The sequence below is a fragment of the Trachypithecus francoisi genome, unplaced genomic scaffold, assembly GCF_009764315.1.
Source record: "Trachypithecus francoisi isolate TF-2019V2 unplaced genomic scaffold, Tfra_2.0 Contig01558, whole genome shotgun sequence".
Taxonomy (NCBI): Eukaryota; Metazoa; Chordata; class Mammalia; order Primates; family Cercopithecidae; genus Trachypithecus; species Trachypithecus francoisi.
In genome coordinates this window covers 534,529-549,833 of record NW_022681440.1, presented here as the reverse complement: position 1 = coordinate 549,833, position 15,305 = coordinate 534,529, and the positions used below count along the sequence as shown (strand labels likewise).

General features: G+C 42.7%; 1 protein-coding gene across 2 annotated transcripts in view; it reads left to right on the top strand.

The window, feature by feature from the left end:
- MCPH1 (microcephalin 1) overlaps positions 1 to 15,305 on the top strand; it is a 246,982-nt gene that overhangs the window by 10,069 nt on the left and 221,608 nt on the right. The window lies entirely within an intron of this gene.

The window sequence follows — 15,305 nt, the reverse complement described above, 5'->3', positions numbered from 1 at the left end:
TTTATTTTATTTTATTTTATTTTATTTTATTTTACCTATTTGTTCTGGCCAGAACGTCCAGCACAGTGTTGAATAGAAGTGGTGAGAATAGACATCCTTGTCTTGTTGCTCTTTTCTCTTTGGAGAAAAGCTTTCAGTATTTCATTATTTAGTATGATGGTAACTGTGGTTTGTATAAATGTCCTTTATCAGGCTGAGGACATTCCCTTCTATTCCAGGTTGTTTGTTTGTTTGTTATTATTAAAGAAAGTTAGATATTGTTGTCAAATGTTTTTCTGCATGATTGATCATCGTGTGATTTTTGTCCTTCATTATATTAATGTGGTGTAATTGAGGGATTTTGTATGGTGAACCAACCTTGCAGTCCTAGGATAAATCCTACTTGATCATGTTATATACGTTGTCATCTTTCCTTTTTAATTGTTGGAACAGGCCGGGTGCGGTGGCTCACAACTGAAATTCCACCACTTTGGGACGCCGAGCGGGGTGGATCACCTGAGGTCAGGAGTGTGAGATGAGCCTGATCAATATGGTGAAACCCTATCTCTATTAAAAATACAAAAATTAGCCAGGTGTGGTGGCATGTGCCTGCAGTCCCAGCTACTCGGGAGGTTGAGACAGGAGAATCACTTGAACCTGGGAGACAGAGGTTGCAGTGAGCCAAGACCACGCCATTGCACTTCAGCCTGGGCAACAAGAGTGGGGGATAAAACAAGAGTAAGGTGTCCTGGCCGGGCGCGGTGGCTCAAGCCTGTAATCCCAGCACTTTGGGAGGCCGAGACGGGCGGATCACGAGGTCAGGAGATCGAGACCATCCTGGCTAATACGATGAAACCCCGTCTCTACTAAAAAAATACAAAAAACTAGCCAGGCGTGGTGGCGGGCGCCTGTAGTCCCAGCTACTCCGGAGGCTGAGGCAGGAGAATGGCGGGAACCCGGGAGGCGGAGCTTGCAGTGAGCTGAGATCCGGCCACTGCACTCCAGCCTGGGCGACAGAGCGAGACTCCGTCTCAAAAAAAAAAAAAAAAAAAAAAAGGTGTCCTTCTCCGACTTTTGTCAATATTTTCTCATTACCTTTCACTTTCAGAAATTAAGTGTCTGGATATGGTTTTATAAAATTTATTTTGTTTAGATTTTACAGAACTTGTTGAATGTGTACTTATCTGTGTTTCTACATATAATTCATTTTTGGCCATTATTTCTTCATCTATCTTTTCTGCCACATTTCCTCCTCATTTTTTCTGATTAGCTGTATGTCTTTTTCGAATTAGCTCTATACCAGGGATTGGTAAAGTTTTCTGTGAAGGGACAGATAGTAAATATTTTAGGCTTTGCGGGCCATGTGGTCTCAACAGCTCAGCTCTCTTGTGGTGTGAAGGGAGTAATAGAAATTAAGTAAACAAATGCCTGTGTCTGTGTGACAGCAAACTTTACTTACAAGTCTGGCAGTAAGTCAGGTAGTTTGCCAATCCTTTCTATGTAATATACCTTTTAAATGTTTGCATTTGTCCATAGTGCTCTCCTTCTTGTTCATTATTGTTGTCATTTTTTTTTCTTCCCAGGTTGATCTGTTTTCAAGTTCATTGACGTTTTTCTCCATCAAATCCATTCTGCTACTTAGTACTTTTATTTCAGATATTTTTGATTTCTAACATTTCTACTTGGTTTTTGTATACATTTTTAAAATTTCATTTTCATGTGAGATTTCTCATCTTTGCTTTTCCTGCCTTTTGTTGTGAATGTATTTTCTGTTACCTCGATGAGTATGGTTATAAATAGTTGTCTTAATGACCTTGTCTGATCATTTTGAGGTTGGCATCTGTTTTGTTTTTGTTTTTCTTTGATAATGTGTCACATTTTTCTGGCTCTTCATATGGCAAATAATTTGAGCTTGTATTTTGCACATTGTAAATACCATGTAGACTCTGGATTCTTTTGTATTGTCGCAAAGAGCATGACGTTTTTGTTTTAGCAAGCAGTTGACTTGTCATTAAAGTTAAATGCACACTGTCATTATGTGGGCAGTTGCTGAGATGGGCTCTTTGAGCCTCAGGTGCAAGCTGATGTGTTTACCTCAAACACATGTTGTTCAGGGATCAGCCAGAGACTTGAACTTCCATACTGAGAATTTGGGGTTTCTCCTCTGGTTCTCTTACTTCCTGAGTCCTTACCTCATTTCTCTGGTGGCCGTAGGTGCCCAGTCTCCTTCGTCTGGTCTCTTCAACGAGAAAGGAGGCCGGAGCTTCTGCTTGAGTGCCTGCCGCGCCACACCACCTCCCGCAGAGACTGTGGCTGCCTTTAGGGGACAGACAGAAAATGTGGTGATGCCAGAGTCTTTTGCTTCCTTTTAACATTTATCTCTTCTTTCTTTTTCTTTTTTTTCCCTCAAGCTTTCAAAGCTTTCACATCGTTGGTTTGTTTTATTTTATTTTTCCTGTATTTCCAGGACGTATAGCTTATAGTTCACCTATATTTGTATATTGGTTTGTTAGGAATAAACAGAAATGGAACTTAGTATGTTATTTTTGAAGCATCTGATGCCAGTCTAATTCTTCTTCCCTTCAAAATTATTTGAACTTTTTGCCTGGAGACTCCTTAAGGATATTTTTTATTTTATTTTATTTTTTACTTTTTTGAGACGGAGTCTTGCTCTGTTGCCAGGCTGGAGTGCAGTGTCGCGATCTGTGCTCACCGCAACCTCCGACTCCCTGGTTCAGCGATTCTCCTGCCTCAGCCTCCCGAGTAGCTGGGATCACAGGCACGTGCCACCACGCCCAGCTAATTTTTGTATTTTTAGTGGAGACGGGGTTTCACCATGTTGGCCAGGATGGTCTCGATCTTCTGACCTCGTGATCTGCCTGCCTCAGCCTCCCAAAGTACTGGGATTATAGGCGTGAGCCACAGTGCCTGGCCAGGATGTTTTTTTTTTTTTAAGACTCATAGCTTTACTGTAATATGTTTTGGATTGATCATTCCAGTTCTGGCTTGACCTTTTCAACAGATTCAGGTCTGTATTTCTGCAAAAGTTTCTTGGATTATAGATTCAAATATTCTGTTTCATTGTTTTGCTTTTCTTCTGGGACTCCAATAATGTTTACATTGGGCCTGCTTAGCTTTTATTTCAGCCGCTTTGACCCTTTTATACACACACACACACACACACACACACACACACACACACACATTTTTACCCCAAATACTCATTTGACAGTGTTTGCTTTTGTGTTTTTGAAGACAGGGTCTTGCTCTGGTTTGGGGGTTTTTGGAGACAGGGTCTTGCTCTGTTGCCCAGACTGGAATGCAGTGACTCAGTTGCAGCTTACTGTAGCCTGGACCTCTAAGGCTCAATCAGTCCTCTCACCCCAGCCCTCCTGAGTGACTGGGACTGTAGGCATGTGCCACCATGCCCAGCCATTAAAATTTTTTTTTTCTTTTTTCTTTTTGAGATGGAGTCTTGCTCTGTGGTCTAGTGCAGTGGCACAATCTCGGCTTACTGCAAGCTCCGCCTCCCGGGTTCATGCCATTCTCCTGCTTCAGCCTCCCGAGTAGCTGGAACTACAGGTGCCCACCACCATGCCCAGCTAATTTTTTTTGTATTTTTAGTAGAGATGGGGTTTTACTGTGTTAGCTGGGATGGTCTTGATCTCCTGACCTCATGATCCACCTGCCTTGGCCTCCCAAAGTGCTGGGATTATAGGCGTGAGCCACCACGCCCGGCCTTAAAGAATTTTTTTTATAGAGATGGGATCTCACTATGTAGCCCAGGCTGGGCTCAAGTGATCCACTCACTCCAGCCTCTCAAAGTGTTGGGATTACTGGTGTGAGCTACTGCACCCAGCAGACAATATTTGATTCAAGTTCAAGGGTTTTGTTATATTCTTCAGTTTTGTGTTTGCTTTTATTTTAGGGGGTGTAATGGGTTTTCCTCAGCTGAAATGATTTGCTTTTTCTTTGTTTTTTTAAAAGAGATTTTTTAAATGGATGTAGTCTTTTCTGTCTGTTTCCATTCATTGTATAGGCTGGGTATGTGGCCAGAGCATCCTCTTCTGTCAGTTCTGCTGTCTTGCGTAGTTTCTTTTATAGGTGATGCTTGTGATGGAGGGAGAAGAGAGGGGCTCGTGTGTCTCGTTTGCCTTTTGTTTCCGTAGGATCCTTAAATGTTTTTCTGTTAGTTTCTTCTTTTTTTCACTGCCGTTGGTTCAAGGGCTGCTACTCCCCCCAGAACTGATGCTTTTCAGAGCCTGCCTGTCCTAGTCTTGCTCCATTTCAGGCCCCTTCCCTGGAGCGGGTACTGTGAGCTGCATGGGTTCTGCATTGTGGCAGTTGTGCTGGGTGTCCTCTTTCTGAGACTTCTATTACCTGTGCTTCATGTAAGTCCTCCAGGCTGTGCTACTTTTTATGGAGTCGTAAGCCTATTCTCCCCGACTTTCTGCATCCGTAGACTTGCAGCTGTGTTGGAATTTGGATTATTTTTCTACTTATAGGTCATCTGAATTTGTGCTGTTATCTCCATATCGGTGAGAATGTAGGTCATATGTGTCTTTTATTTAAGTTTCTTTTTTTTTTTCTGCTTTTTTTTGGGGAGGGAATGGGGGAACACTCAGTATCAGGCAGCCATCATTGTTTTCTCTACCTCCTCCTCTTATGGAGTCCATTGAAATGGCTTATTGATTTTTATCTCAAAATAGATCGCTCATAGATCTTTATCTCTGCTGTTACTCACAGTCCAGACAACTATCGTGTCTTGCTTCAATTACTGTAGCAGCCTCCTGCCTATCTGTGTCATTTTGCTTCTTATACATCAGTAAATGTAACCCCTTTTGTTACCAGTGGAACGTGTCCAAGTTACTGGCAGCAAATCTGTATGGGTTTGCAGCAACTTCGGTTCTTACCTCCTCAGAAGAAATAATTCCACGGAGGGGCATAAGGCAGAAGAAGAGACCAAAGCAAGTGTCAGAGCAGGAGCAGAAGTTTATTTAAAAGGCTTCAGAACAGAAAGAAAGGAAAGTACACTTGGAAGAGTCCCAAGCAGGCACGGAGGTCAAATTTGATGTTTAACCTTGATCCTGGAATGTATAGGCTCGCCCTTTCCCACAGTTCTTCCCTTAGGGTGCCCGCATGCACAGTGCGGGAATTGAGCGCAGGCAGTTTGTTTAGGAGGTGGTAATGGGTGCCCATCTGAGGTTTTCTTCCCTTTTCTCCACCATTTTGTCTCTTAATGTGCATGCCCGGGAAATGGCCTCTCCCTGGCATCTGCATTAAATTAACACTTTGGTGCAACAGGTGTGGACTCTCAGGAAATGGCCTCTCCCTGGCTCTGGCTGCCAATTTATCACTTTTAGAGAGGCAATGCGATCATTGTTGAGCTATCACCCGACATTCCTGGTGGGTGGTAGAGCCCTCTCCTGCAGGGCTTACGCCTAACTACTTGCAACACTTTAACACGTAAATCAGCTTTATCCTTCTGATAAAATGGCTTAGAATTCAGTAGTCTATAGTAGGGAATGGCAAACTGTCATCCCCCGGCCAAATCCACCCTGCCATCCTGTTTATTATTTAATGGCCCATGAGCTAAGAATGGTTTTTAAGTTACAAGAAGAAAAATTCAAATGTTTACTATTTCATGATATTTACATTATATAAAATTCAATTTTAGTATCCATAAATACCGTTTTATTGGAACACAGCCATGTTCATCTGACGATGTAGTCAGTGGCTGCCTCTGTACTACACCTGTAGATTTGGATCCTGTGGCAGAGACCTTATGGCCCACGAAGCCTCAGACATTCACTACTTGCCCCTTTGCATAAGTTTGCTGACCCAGGTCCAGTGTGCTGCATGATGGTCCCCTTCCCTTCCAATGTCAGCTGCTCCCCTCTCCCTTGTTTGCATCTTCCAAATGCTCTGGGCTTCCAGGTCCCCAAGGCCACACTCTTTTCTGCCTTTAGTTCTTGGCCTGTGCTGAGAACTCTGCCCCCTCTTCCTGATTCTAAACCGAGTTTTGTAGTCAGCTCCTTTATAGATGTTGCATTGCAAGGTCACTTTATCAGAAGAGCTTCCTCTGTCCCCAGTTCACAGTTCAAGCCCTCTTTGTTATTCTCTGTCTCAACTCTTTTTTCCTGTGTGTGCTATTAAAACGTATTTTGCTCATTTGACTGTTTTATCTGTCTGTGTATCTAATCATGCATTTGGTCTTTCTATTGTAATGCAGACTCTAAGAGCAGCTACACGTCTGTCTTATTTATGGTTGTGTTTCCAGTAAGCATCTAACATACATCTGGCTCATAGTAGATGCTCAGTAAATATTTGTTCTAACAAATTATGAACAAAGGCAAATTTACTTAAGTGGCATAGAGATACTGGAGAAAATATCATGGGGAAAATGACTTGAAAAAAACTGCATTTTAAAAGTTGAATAGAAATATGGAGGGGAGAGTGCAGAAACAGAGACCTTTACTAGAAGCTTGAAGTAAATAGAGATGCATGGGCAAAAATTAAAATAGAAGGCATTTCTGTACCTAAATAGGGCCTCTCGGCTAATCCTGCATTGGGGGTGATCACTGATATCACTGATAGTGTTTTCTTCTGAGAGTTAGGGATTCTTGCTCTGCTTTGCTGGCCCGGCCCCTGACTCTCCCTCCTGTCATTCTTTATCCCCTTTCTCTCTCTATTTCTGCCCACCACCAACTCCAGCCTCTTTCTCAAGGGGCTCATGCAGACTCCGTAATACTTGTAACTTCATTATACAAAAACAAACCTTTTTTTTTTTCCCCTGGAGACTGAGTCTCACTCTGTTGCCCAGACTGGAGTGCAGTGGCATGATCTTGGCTCACTGCAACCTCCGCCTCCTGGATTTAAGCAATTCTCCTGCCTCAGCCTCCCGAGTAGCTGGGGCTTTAGATATGCAGCACCATGCCTGGCTAATTTATATATATATATTTTTTTCTTTTCTTTCTTTCTTTCTTTCTTTTTTTTCTCTCTCTCTTTCTTTCTTTCCTTCCTTCTTTCCTTCCTTCTTTACTTCCTTCCTTTACTTCCTTCCTTTCTTTCTTTCCTTCTTTCCTTTCTTCTTTCTTTCTTTCCTTCTTTCTTTCTTTCTCTCTCTCTCTTTCTCTCTTTCTCTCTTTCTCTCTCTCTCTCTCTCTTTCTTTTTCTTTCTTTCTTTCTTTCTGACGGAGTCTTGCTCTGTTGCCCAGGCTGGAGTGCAGTGGTGCAATCTCGGCTCACTGCAAGCTCTGCCTCCCGAGTTCACACCATTCTCCTGCCTCAGCCTCCCGAGTAGCTGGGACTACAGGCACCGCCACCACGCCCGGCTAATTTTTTGTTTTTAGTAGAGACAGGTTTCCACTGGGTTAGCCAGGATGGCCTCGATCTCCTGACCTCGTGATCTGCCCGCCTCAGCCTCCCAAAGTGCTGGGATTACAGGCTTGAGCCACTGCGCCCAACCTATATACTTCTTTAGTTAACTTTTTATTACAGGACATCCTTTTCCTGTCTGTACATGCAGATACGTCCCACTTTATATATGTAAGAATCTTTTGTAGTAGCTGTCCAGTAATTTTTGTAACCAGTGTCCTATTGATGATTGAAGTTTTTCATTTCTTAGTTCTTTATTTTTAATTAGAAATATTAGAGCACTGAGCTTCTGTATATATTACCTTTTTGCAGATGATAAATCTTTCCGTAGATTTAAATCCCAAAAGTGGGCTGTTCAGTTCAGAGAGTTTACATATTTAAATATGATAGATGCTGCCAAATTACCTTCTGGAAGAAGTATACTGGTTTCCATTCTTTCTGGAATTATCAAAGAATACCTGTTTCCCAATACCTTTGCTTATATTGTGAGTTGTCAGTTCTTTTAATGTTTTCTAATTAGTAGAAGAAAAATAATACTGTTTTTATTTGCATTTCTCTGATTTTTAGTGAGCTTGAATTTTCTTCAACAGAACATGGAGATAAGAGCCAAACTGACCTGCATGTTTTATGTCACGTCTGTTCTTTCTTGGTGAACTGCCTACCTGCCTTTCCAATGCAGTAGCTCATGGTTTCCACTGAAAATGTGAACATTAACTTTGTAAGGTCACTAGGTGTCACTAGAATCCCATTCTGTTGGGTTCCTTCTGGGAGTGTTCATTTTAAGATCAGATGACAATTGATAAAATTCTGACATTTCCTTTGGACATAGAAATTTTTACCTTAAAGAAAGAATAAATAAAGGTGAAATAAAGGTCAGCTTGGTCCCCACTCTAAGTTCTGTTGACGAAAGTTTATCATTTTTAAACAATTGCAAACTAACAGTTAGGTTGGGAATATGGTTCACAGGCTTTGTCCTTGCTAGGCTGCGAGTTGGTTGCTGACTGAACGCCATCACCCCCTGCATTTAGTGTTTGCTAGAAACAAGGATATATTCCCACATAAGCACAACACAAGCCGACATTAGGGGCTTACCACAGCTCCTTTCCTCCCAGAATCCTCAGACTCCATTCCTATCCTACCGGCGGCCAGCTCCACTTCTCACCTCCTCAGCCTTCTCACCCTGCAGCCATTCCTTAGTCTTTCACTGGCTTCTGTGACTTTGACACTGTTGAAGGTCACTGACCAGTGATAGGAACGTCCCTCAGGTTGGGACGGTCTGATGTGTCCTCCTCATGTCACATCAGTGTGTGACAGTGGATGTAACCATTTAGGACTGGGCGAATTCCTCAACTGCTGGGCTCTAGGTTCCTCCAGCCGCTCCTGAGTTAACGTGCTACTGCTGTTCCAGTGCTGGGCCACAGAAGTGTTCTCTCTGCCGGCAGAGCACTATGTGCAGAGTTCTCTGAGTCTTCTGTTTTCTTCCTTGTGTGGCAGGGATACACATGAAGGATTGTGTGCTTGGCGGCTGGAATCTTCAAAAAGATATGATTCACTTTTTTGCTTCACTAACACAGTGCCGTCTACATAAAAGATTAATGTACTTTTCCTGAATTGACTTACTGACTGGGCCTAGAGAATAAGATACTGGTGCTGGGCAGTTTGGCACCAGAGTAGGAAAAAGGCTGCAGGATTGGCCCAGGTTTCAAAGACAAGGGGTCGTCCTAAGGGTAGAATGGGAGTTGGTGGTTCCTGGCCCACCTAGCAGGTGTGCTGTGGGAAGTGCTGGAGGGAATTGGCTCTCTGGGGAGAACAAGCTCAACAGAGCAGAGCTTCCCGGGGAGAATGTTGCTGCTTTGATTTCTGCTGGCTCTGAGGCAGCAGCAAGTCAAATAGTTGGTTCTCTGTTTAGAGGCATCTCTTGAAACACTTTTCGTTTTGACCACTAGATGGTAGGATAATGTTATCATTTTACATTTCTGAAGAAAAATAGAAATCTAACTGGAAGGTTTTTTGTCTGTTCAGTAGATTTTGGTTGGACCCCTGGTAAACGTGGGTTTCAGTGTAGCAGCTTTAGTGTGTTACCACATGTGCTGAAGCATAGCTGTTGGCATGCAGAATGGCATTACCCGCAGTAAGTGCCACTTACTACTTCATAGTGAGTGATGCTAGTTACACCCAGGTGGATGAAATTCAGGGAGAGCATCTCGGTGCACCTTACATCTTATCACTCTAAAGGATATGCAGTTGGGAAGCTTACCTCAAAGGCAACAGAACACACCTCCCACAACTGTATAACCTATGCCAGGCACACATTTTAATGGGTTGAATCAAGCCCTTCCTTAAACTGCTAACTTAAAGGACACTTACTGGTTTTTGTAAACTTTGGCAAATGATCTTCTTACTCCTCGGTTGTCTGTGTTGTGCAATAGGAGGCAATGGTAGTGGATTTTCCAGCACAGTTGGTTTGAGGCTTCTCATGAACTGGCTGACCTTTGCTCTGATGATGGTGGTGATTTTAATACTGTGTATTTGATAACACGGTTATCTAAGGTCTCCTCCACGTCTTTCATCCAGATGCATCTCAGCCAGCGCCCTTTTGCTGTTCCCTTACTCACAATAGTGGTAAATCGGCGACATTTTGCTTAAGAAGAAGCTGCTAAAAACTTCTCGTGCTTAAAATTGGTAATTAAGGGGACTTTTTAAAAAGAAGCACACCTCAAAAACATTTCCTTCCTCGTTCTCTTCCACCCTGCCTCCCTTTCCATCACTTTTATTAGATACAGCTTTCTGCTCACCCCATTATTGTAGGCTCAGATAGTTGGTTTGTTTTTTAAAATCAGCTTTATAAAAACATTTACATAAAATAAAGTGGACCCATTTTAAGTGTACATTCACAGAGTTTTGGCAAATGTGTATACCTGTGTCACCACCACAACCAAAATATAGAGCATTTTCATCACCCCTAAATCTCCCTCATGTTCATTTGCTGTCGGCCTCCCTGCCCCCTCCTCCCACCCCAGGGCAGCCACAGATTTGGTTTCTGTCATTAAAGATTAGTGTCACCAGTTCTGTGGCTTCAGATCAGTGGACTCATCCAGTGTGTACTATTTTGTGCCAGACTTCTTTCACCGAAGGTGATGTTTTTGCTATTTGTCCATGTTGTGTATAGCAGTGGTTTCATTTTCTTTTATAGCTGAGTAGTATTCTATTGCAGGCATGTAGCACAGTGCCACCAGTTGATGGAAATTGGGCTAGTTTTCCATTTTAGGTTGTTATGAATAAAGTTACAATGGACATTTACGTTTGTGTCTTTGTATGCTTTCATTTCTCTTGGGTCATTACCCAAACTTTTCCAAGGCGGTTATGGCACTGTATATTCCTACCAGCAGTGTGAGGGTTCCATTCGCTCCACGTCTTCACCAATACTTGTAATTTATCCATCTTTTGAATTTTAGCCATTCGAGCGGATGTGTAGTGGTGTCTCGTTTTTTTTTTTCCAACTTTTTTTTTTTTTTTTGAGACAGAGTCTCGCTCTGTCGCCCCTGGCTGGAGTGCAGTGGCCGGATCTCAGCTCACTGCAAGCTCCGCCTCCCGGGTTCCCGCCATTCTCCTGCCTCAGCCTCCCGAGTAGCTGGGACTACAGGCACCCGCCACCTCGCCCGGCTAGTTTTTTGTATTTTTTAGTAGAGACGGGGTTTCACCGTGTTCGCCAGGATGGTCTCGATCTCCTGACCTCGTGATTTGCCCGTCTCAGCCTCCCAAAGTGCTGGGATTACAGGCTTGAGCCACCGCGCCCGGCCCCGACATTGTTTTAAAGATCTGATTCGCATGCTACACAATTTGCCCAATTAAAGTGTACAATTCATTGGTTTTAAATATGCAGTTAGGTATTGCTTAACGACAGGGATGCCTTCTGAGAAATGAATAGGTAGGTGATTTTGTTGTTGTGCAGACATCATAGTGTGTGTTTACACACACCTGCATGACATAGCTACTGCACACCTAGGCTCTGTGGCACAACCTATTGCTCCTAGGCACAAACCTCTATGGCATATGCAGTTGTAAGACAGTGGTAAGTATTTGTGTCTCTGAAATATTTAAACATAGAAAAGGTACAGTAAAAATATGGCATAAAAGATAAAATATGGTATACCTATATAGGGCGTTTACTATGGATGGAGCTTGCTAGACTGGAAATTGCTGTGGTTGGGTCGTTGAGTGAGTGGTGAGCGAATGTGAAGGCCTAGGGCATTACTACTGTACACTACTATGGACTTTATACATGTCATACACTTAGGTTACACTGGATGTATATTTTTTGGAGCAGCTGTATTAACTGATACTATAACTTTTTTTAGAGACAAGGTCTTGCTTTGTGTCTCCCAGGCTGGAGTGCAGTGGCACAATTATGGCTCACTGTAGCCTCAACCTCCTAGGCTCAAGCAATCCTCCTGCCTCAGCTTCCTGAGGAGCTGGGACTACAGGTGTTTGCCACTATGACTGGCTAATTATTTGTTTATTTATTTATTTATTTATTTATTTATTTATTTTTGTAGAGATGGCAGTCTTGCTACATTGCCCCAGCTAGTCTCCAACTCCTGACCTCAAACAGTCCTCCTCCCTCTGCCTCCCAAAATGTTGGGATTGCACCTGGCTCCTCCCATAAGTATGTAACCTATCTCTCTGTTACGTGTGGTGGGAGGGAAAAAAACAGCCCCTAGGTTATTTATAATACCTAATACAATATGAGTACTATGTAAATAGTTATTATACTGTATTTTTTTTTTTTTTTTGAAATGGAGTCTCGCTCTGTTGCCCAGGCTGGAGTGCAGTGGCGCGATCTTGGGTCACTGCAGCCTCTACCTCCCGGGTTCAAGCGATTCTTCTGACTCATCCTCCTGAGTAGCTGGGATTATAGGCGCGTGCCACCACACCTGGCTAATTTTTGCATTTTTAGTAGAGAAGGGTTTTCACCATGTTAGCCAGGATGGCCTTGAACTCCTGACCTCCCGCCTCGGCTTCCCAAAGTGTTGGGATTACAGTTGTGAGCCACCGCACCTTGCCTATGCTGTATTTTTTTTTTTAATTTGGCCTTACTATAGCTTTTTTACATGATAAACTGTAACGTTTTAAATTTTTTGACTCTTTTGTAATAACACCTTAAAATACATTGTACAGCAGTATAAAAATACCTTACAGCTTTATCAGCTTTTTCTATTTTTTAATTTTAATTTTTACTTTTAAACTTAAAAAAAAAACTAGGACACAAAGCCACACATTAGCCTGGGCCTACACGGGATTAGGAACATCAGTATGTTACTAGGCGATAGGAATTTTTCAGCTCCATTATAATCTTATGTGATCACTGTTGTGTATGTGGTCTCTCATTGACCAAAAGGTTGTTATGCGGCATATGACTGTATTCACAGAGTTGTGCAACTGTCACCACAATTTTAAAACATTTTCATCACCTCAGAATGAAACCTTGTACCCCTTAGCCCTATTCCCCATTCTCCCGCCAGCCAAGGCAGCTACTAGTCTACTTTCTTTCTCTGTGGATTTTCTTTCTCTGTGGATTTTCCTTTTCTGGACATTTCACATAAGTGGAATCATATAATATACGACCTTCATGTCTGGCTTCTTTCTCTTAGCGTAATGTTTTCAAGGTTCATGACGTCATCTGTATTAGAATTGCATTTCTTTTTATGGTGGAATCATGTTCCATTGTATGCACACACGCACGCGCGCACACACACACACACACTCACGAAGAACCAGTATTACAAGGCTTATCATGAAAAACAACGGTCCCTTTCTTGACCCTTTTCACCCTCAATTCCTGTTCCCCAGAGGCAGCTCCTTTCACACATGTGGCTGCTTCTGCAGATAAACTGTTCAGTGACCTCCATATTTCTAAATACTGTGGCTGTATTGCTGTCTTGGTTTTTCAGTTTCAGATATTATCTAGTGACTTTCTGATAGGGAAGTGAGAATTTCGTTTTTAATCAGCCGCTCCCAGGGCATCCCACTCCCACATGCGGGCATCTGCTGTTTGCATGGACACATTCATGGGCAGGCTGTTTCCATTCTTGATTGCACTGTACATGATACATGTTGGTTAAATCAGTAGTTTATGTTTACATCATTATGACTGTGGAAGTTGTGTGTTAGGCTGAATCTCAGAGCGAACCATGAATATATTTCCTTTCATGGAAAACTTTTTGTTTTCCCTGAGCTTGGCCTGGTGTCCTTTGAGTCCAGAGCTTCTCAGGCTCCAGTTATCTGAACATGGTCCCAGTGACCCCATTGGGCACTGGTGGCAGTGAGTGGGCACGGGCAAGGAGAGTTGCTGCCTCTTTTCAGCCTTCCACCCTCCACCCTCTGCCCTTTGCCTGCTGTCCTCTGCCCCCTGCCCCACCTCTGAGTGCTCTGGCTTCATCTGTGCCTCCTGCCCTCGAGCTGTTCTGAGCTCCAGGTTCTGAGCTCCAAATGGACTCCTCTCCCACCCCAGCTGCCAGGCTTGGGTTTCCCTTTACTTTTTTTTTTTGTTTTATTGTTTGATTACTGTTCCCCAGACAGCTCTTATCTACTTTTTATTTTTGTTGGTTTATGTCTTTTTGTTTTCCTTTACTATCATTTTATTGGGGTTTTGGGGGTCAAAAGAAAAGCATGTGCTCAGTCCACCAGATTTAACCAGAGGTCAAAAACCTTCCATTTTTATTGTCTAAATATTATTCAGTTAAGGATTCCCCCTCCCCATCTTAGTCCCCAACTGCCTTTACTGAATCTTGAGCGTCTCCTGCCTCAGTTATTGCAGTAGTCCCTGACTGGCCTCCTCGTCCTGGACCGGTGACCTGCCCACGACCCGTCTCTCACACCTGTCCTCATACCCCAGCGCCCACAGGACGGGGTCCAAGCTCATTAGCTTAGAAAGTACAACCCTTGGAATCACATGAATTCTTTTTTTGTTCCTGGTCTCCTAACTCGCATTCATTCACTCAGTCATACAAATGGCGTATGTTTTCCCAAAAATGTCACGCTCTTTGCTGCACTGTGCTTGAGTCTGTGCTCTGCTTCCAGATGGAAGATCTGTGCCCTCTGACATCTGCCTCCTTGTCAGAGTTGAGTCTAGTGATCATCTCTGACCTGAAGCTTTCTCTGAACCATACTCATTTTGCAACTTTTTGCTGCTTTTCTGCTGGTTGTACTTCTCTGGTTACAATTACTACACTGTATTCTTTTTTAAACTTGTACATTTTTGCAGATTTCTCTGATGCCTGGCTTATTAGAAGACAGTTGCCTTCTCATATCTGCCTCTGCATTCAGTGTATAGCACATGTCATTTTGCTTCTGAAAACTCCACTGCATCGTATACTGAGGAGATAACGTGAGACAGGAAAAGAAAATCACGTGTTAGTGTTGTTATAAAGATAGTATTGACTTTGCACACCCTCAGAAGGGGGTCAGGGACACCAGGATGAGATTCACTACCCTAGTGTTACTTACCACACTGCATAGACCATACTGTACTATATAGAGGCACATATTTCTGAAACTTCCTTCATTCCTAATATATTTTGTAGAAATTTCTATATCAATATGGATATGTGTTTTTTTATTGCAGTATACTTTATTTTTTCAAATAACTGTGTGTTAGATGTTGAACAGTGATAGGCCTGTGAGGGATAGTTGGAGAGGTGAATAGAGGCCTTATTATAAAAACACTTAAACAGCAAATGAGTGAGAATATGCTCTAAACCTGGGAGTGACAGAAGGTTTTTATCTGGGTTGGGGAGAAATTTAAGGTTAATATTTCTGTAATGTATGAGTGAATTAGTAGAGGAGAAACAAACAGTAAGGCAGGAGATCATTTAGAAAATCATAATTATTTACACTTGAGTGACAAAATGCTAAGAAGGGATAAGGGTCACAGGAACCCAGAGATACGC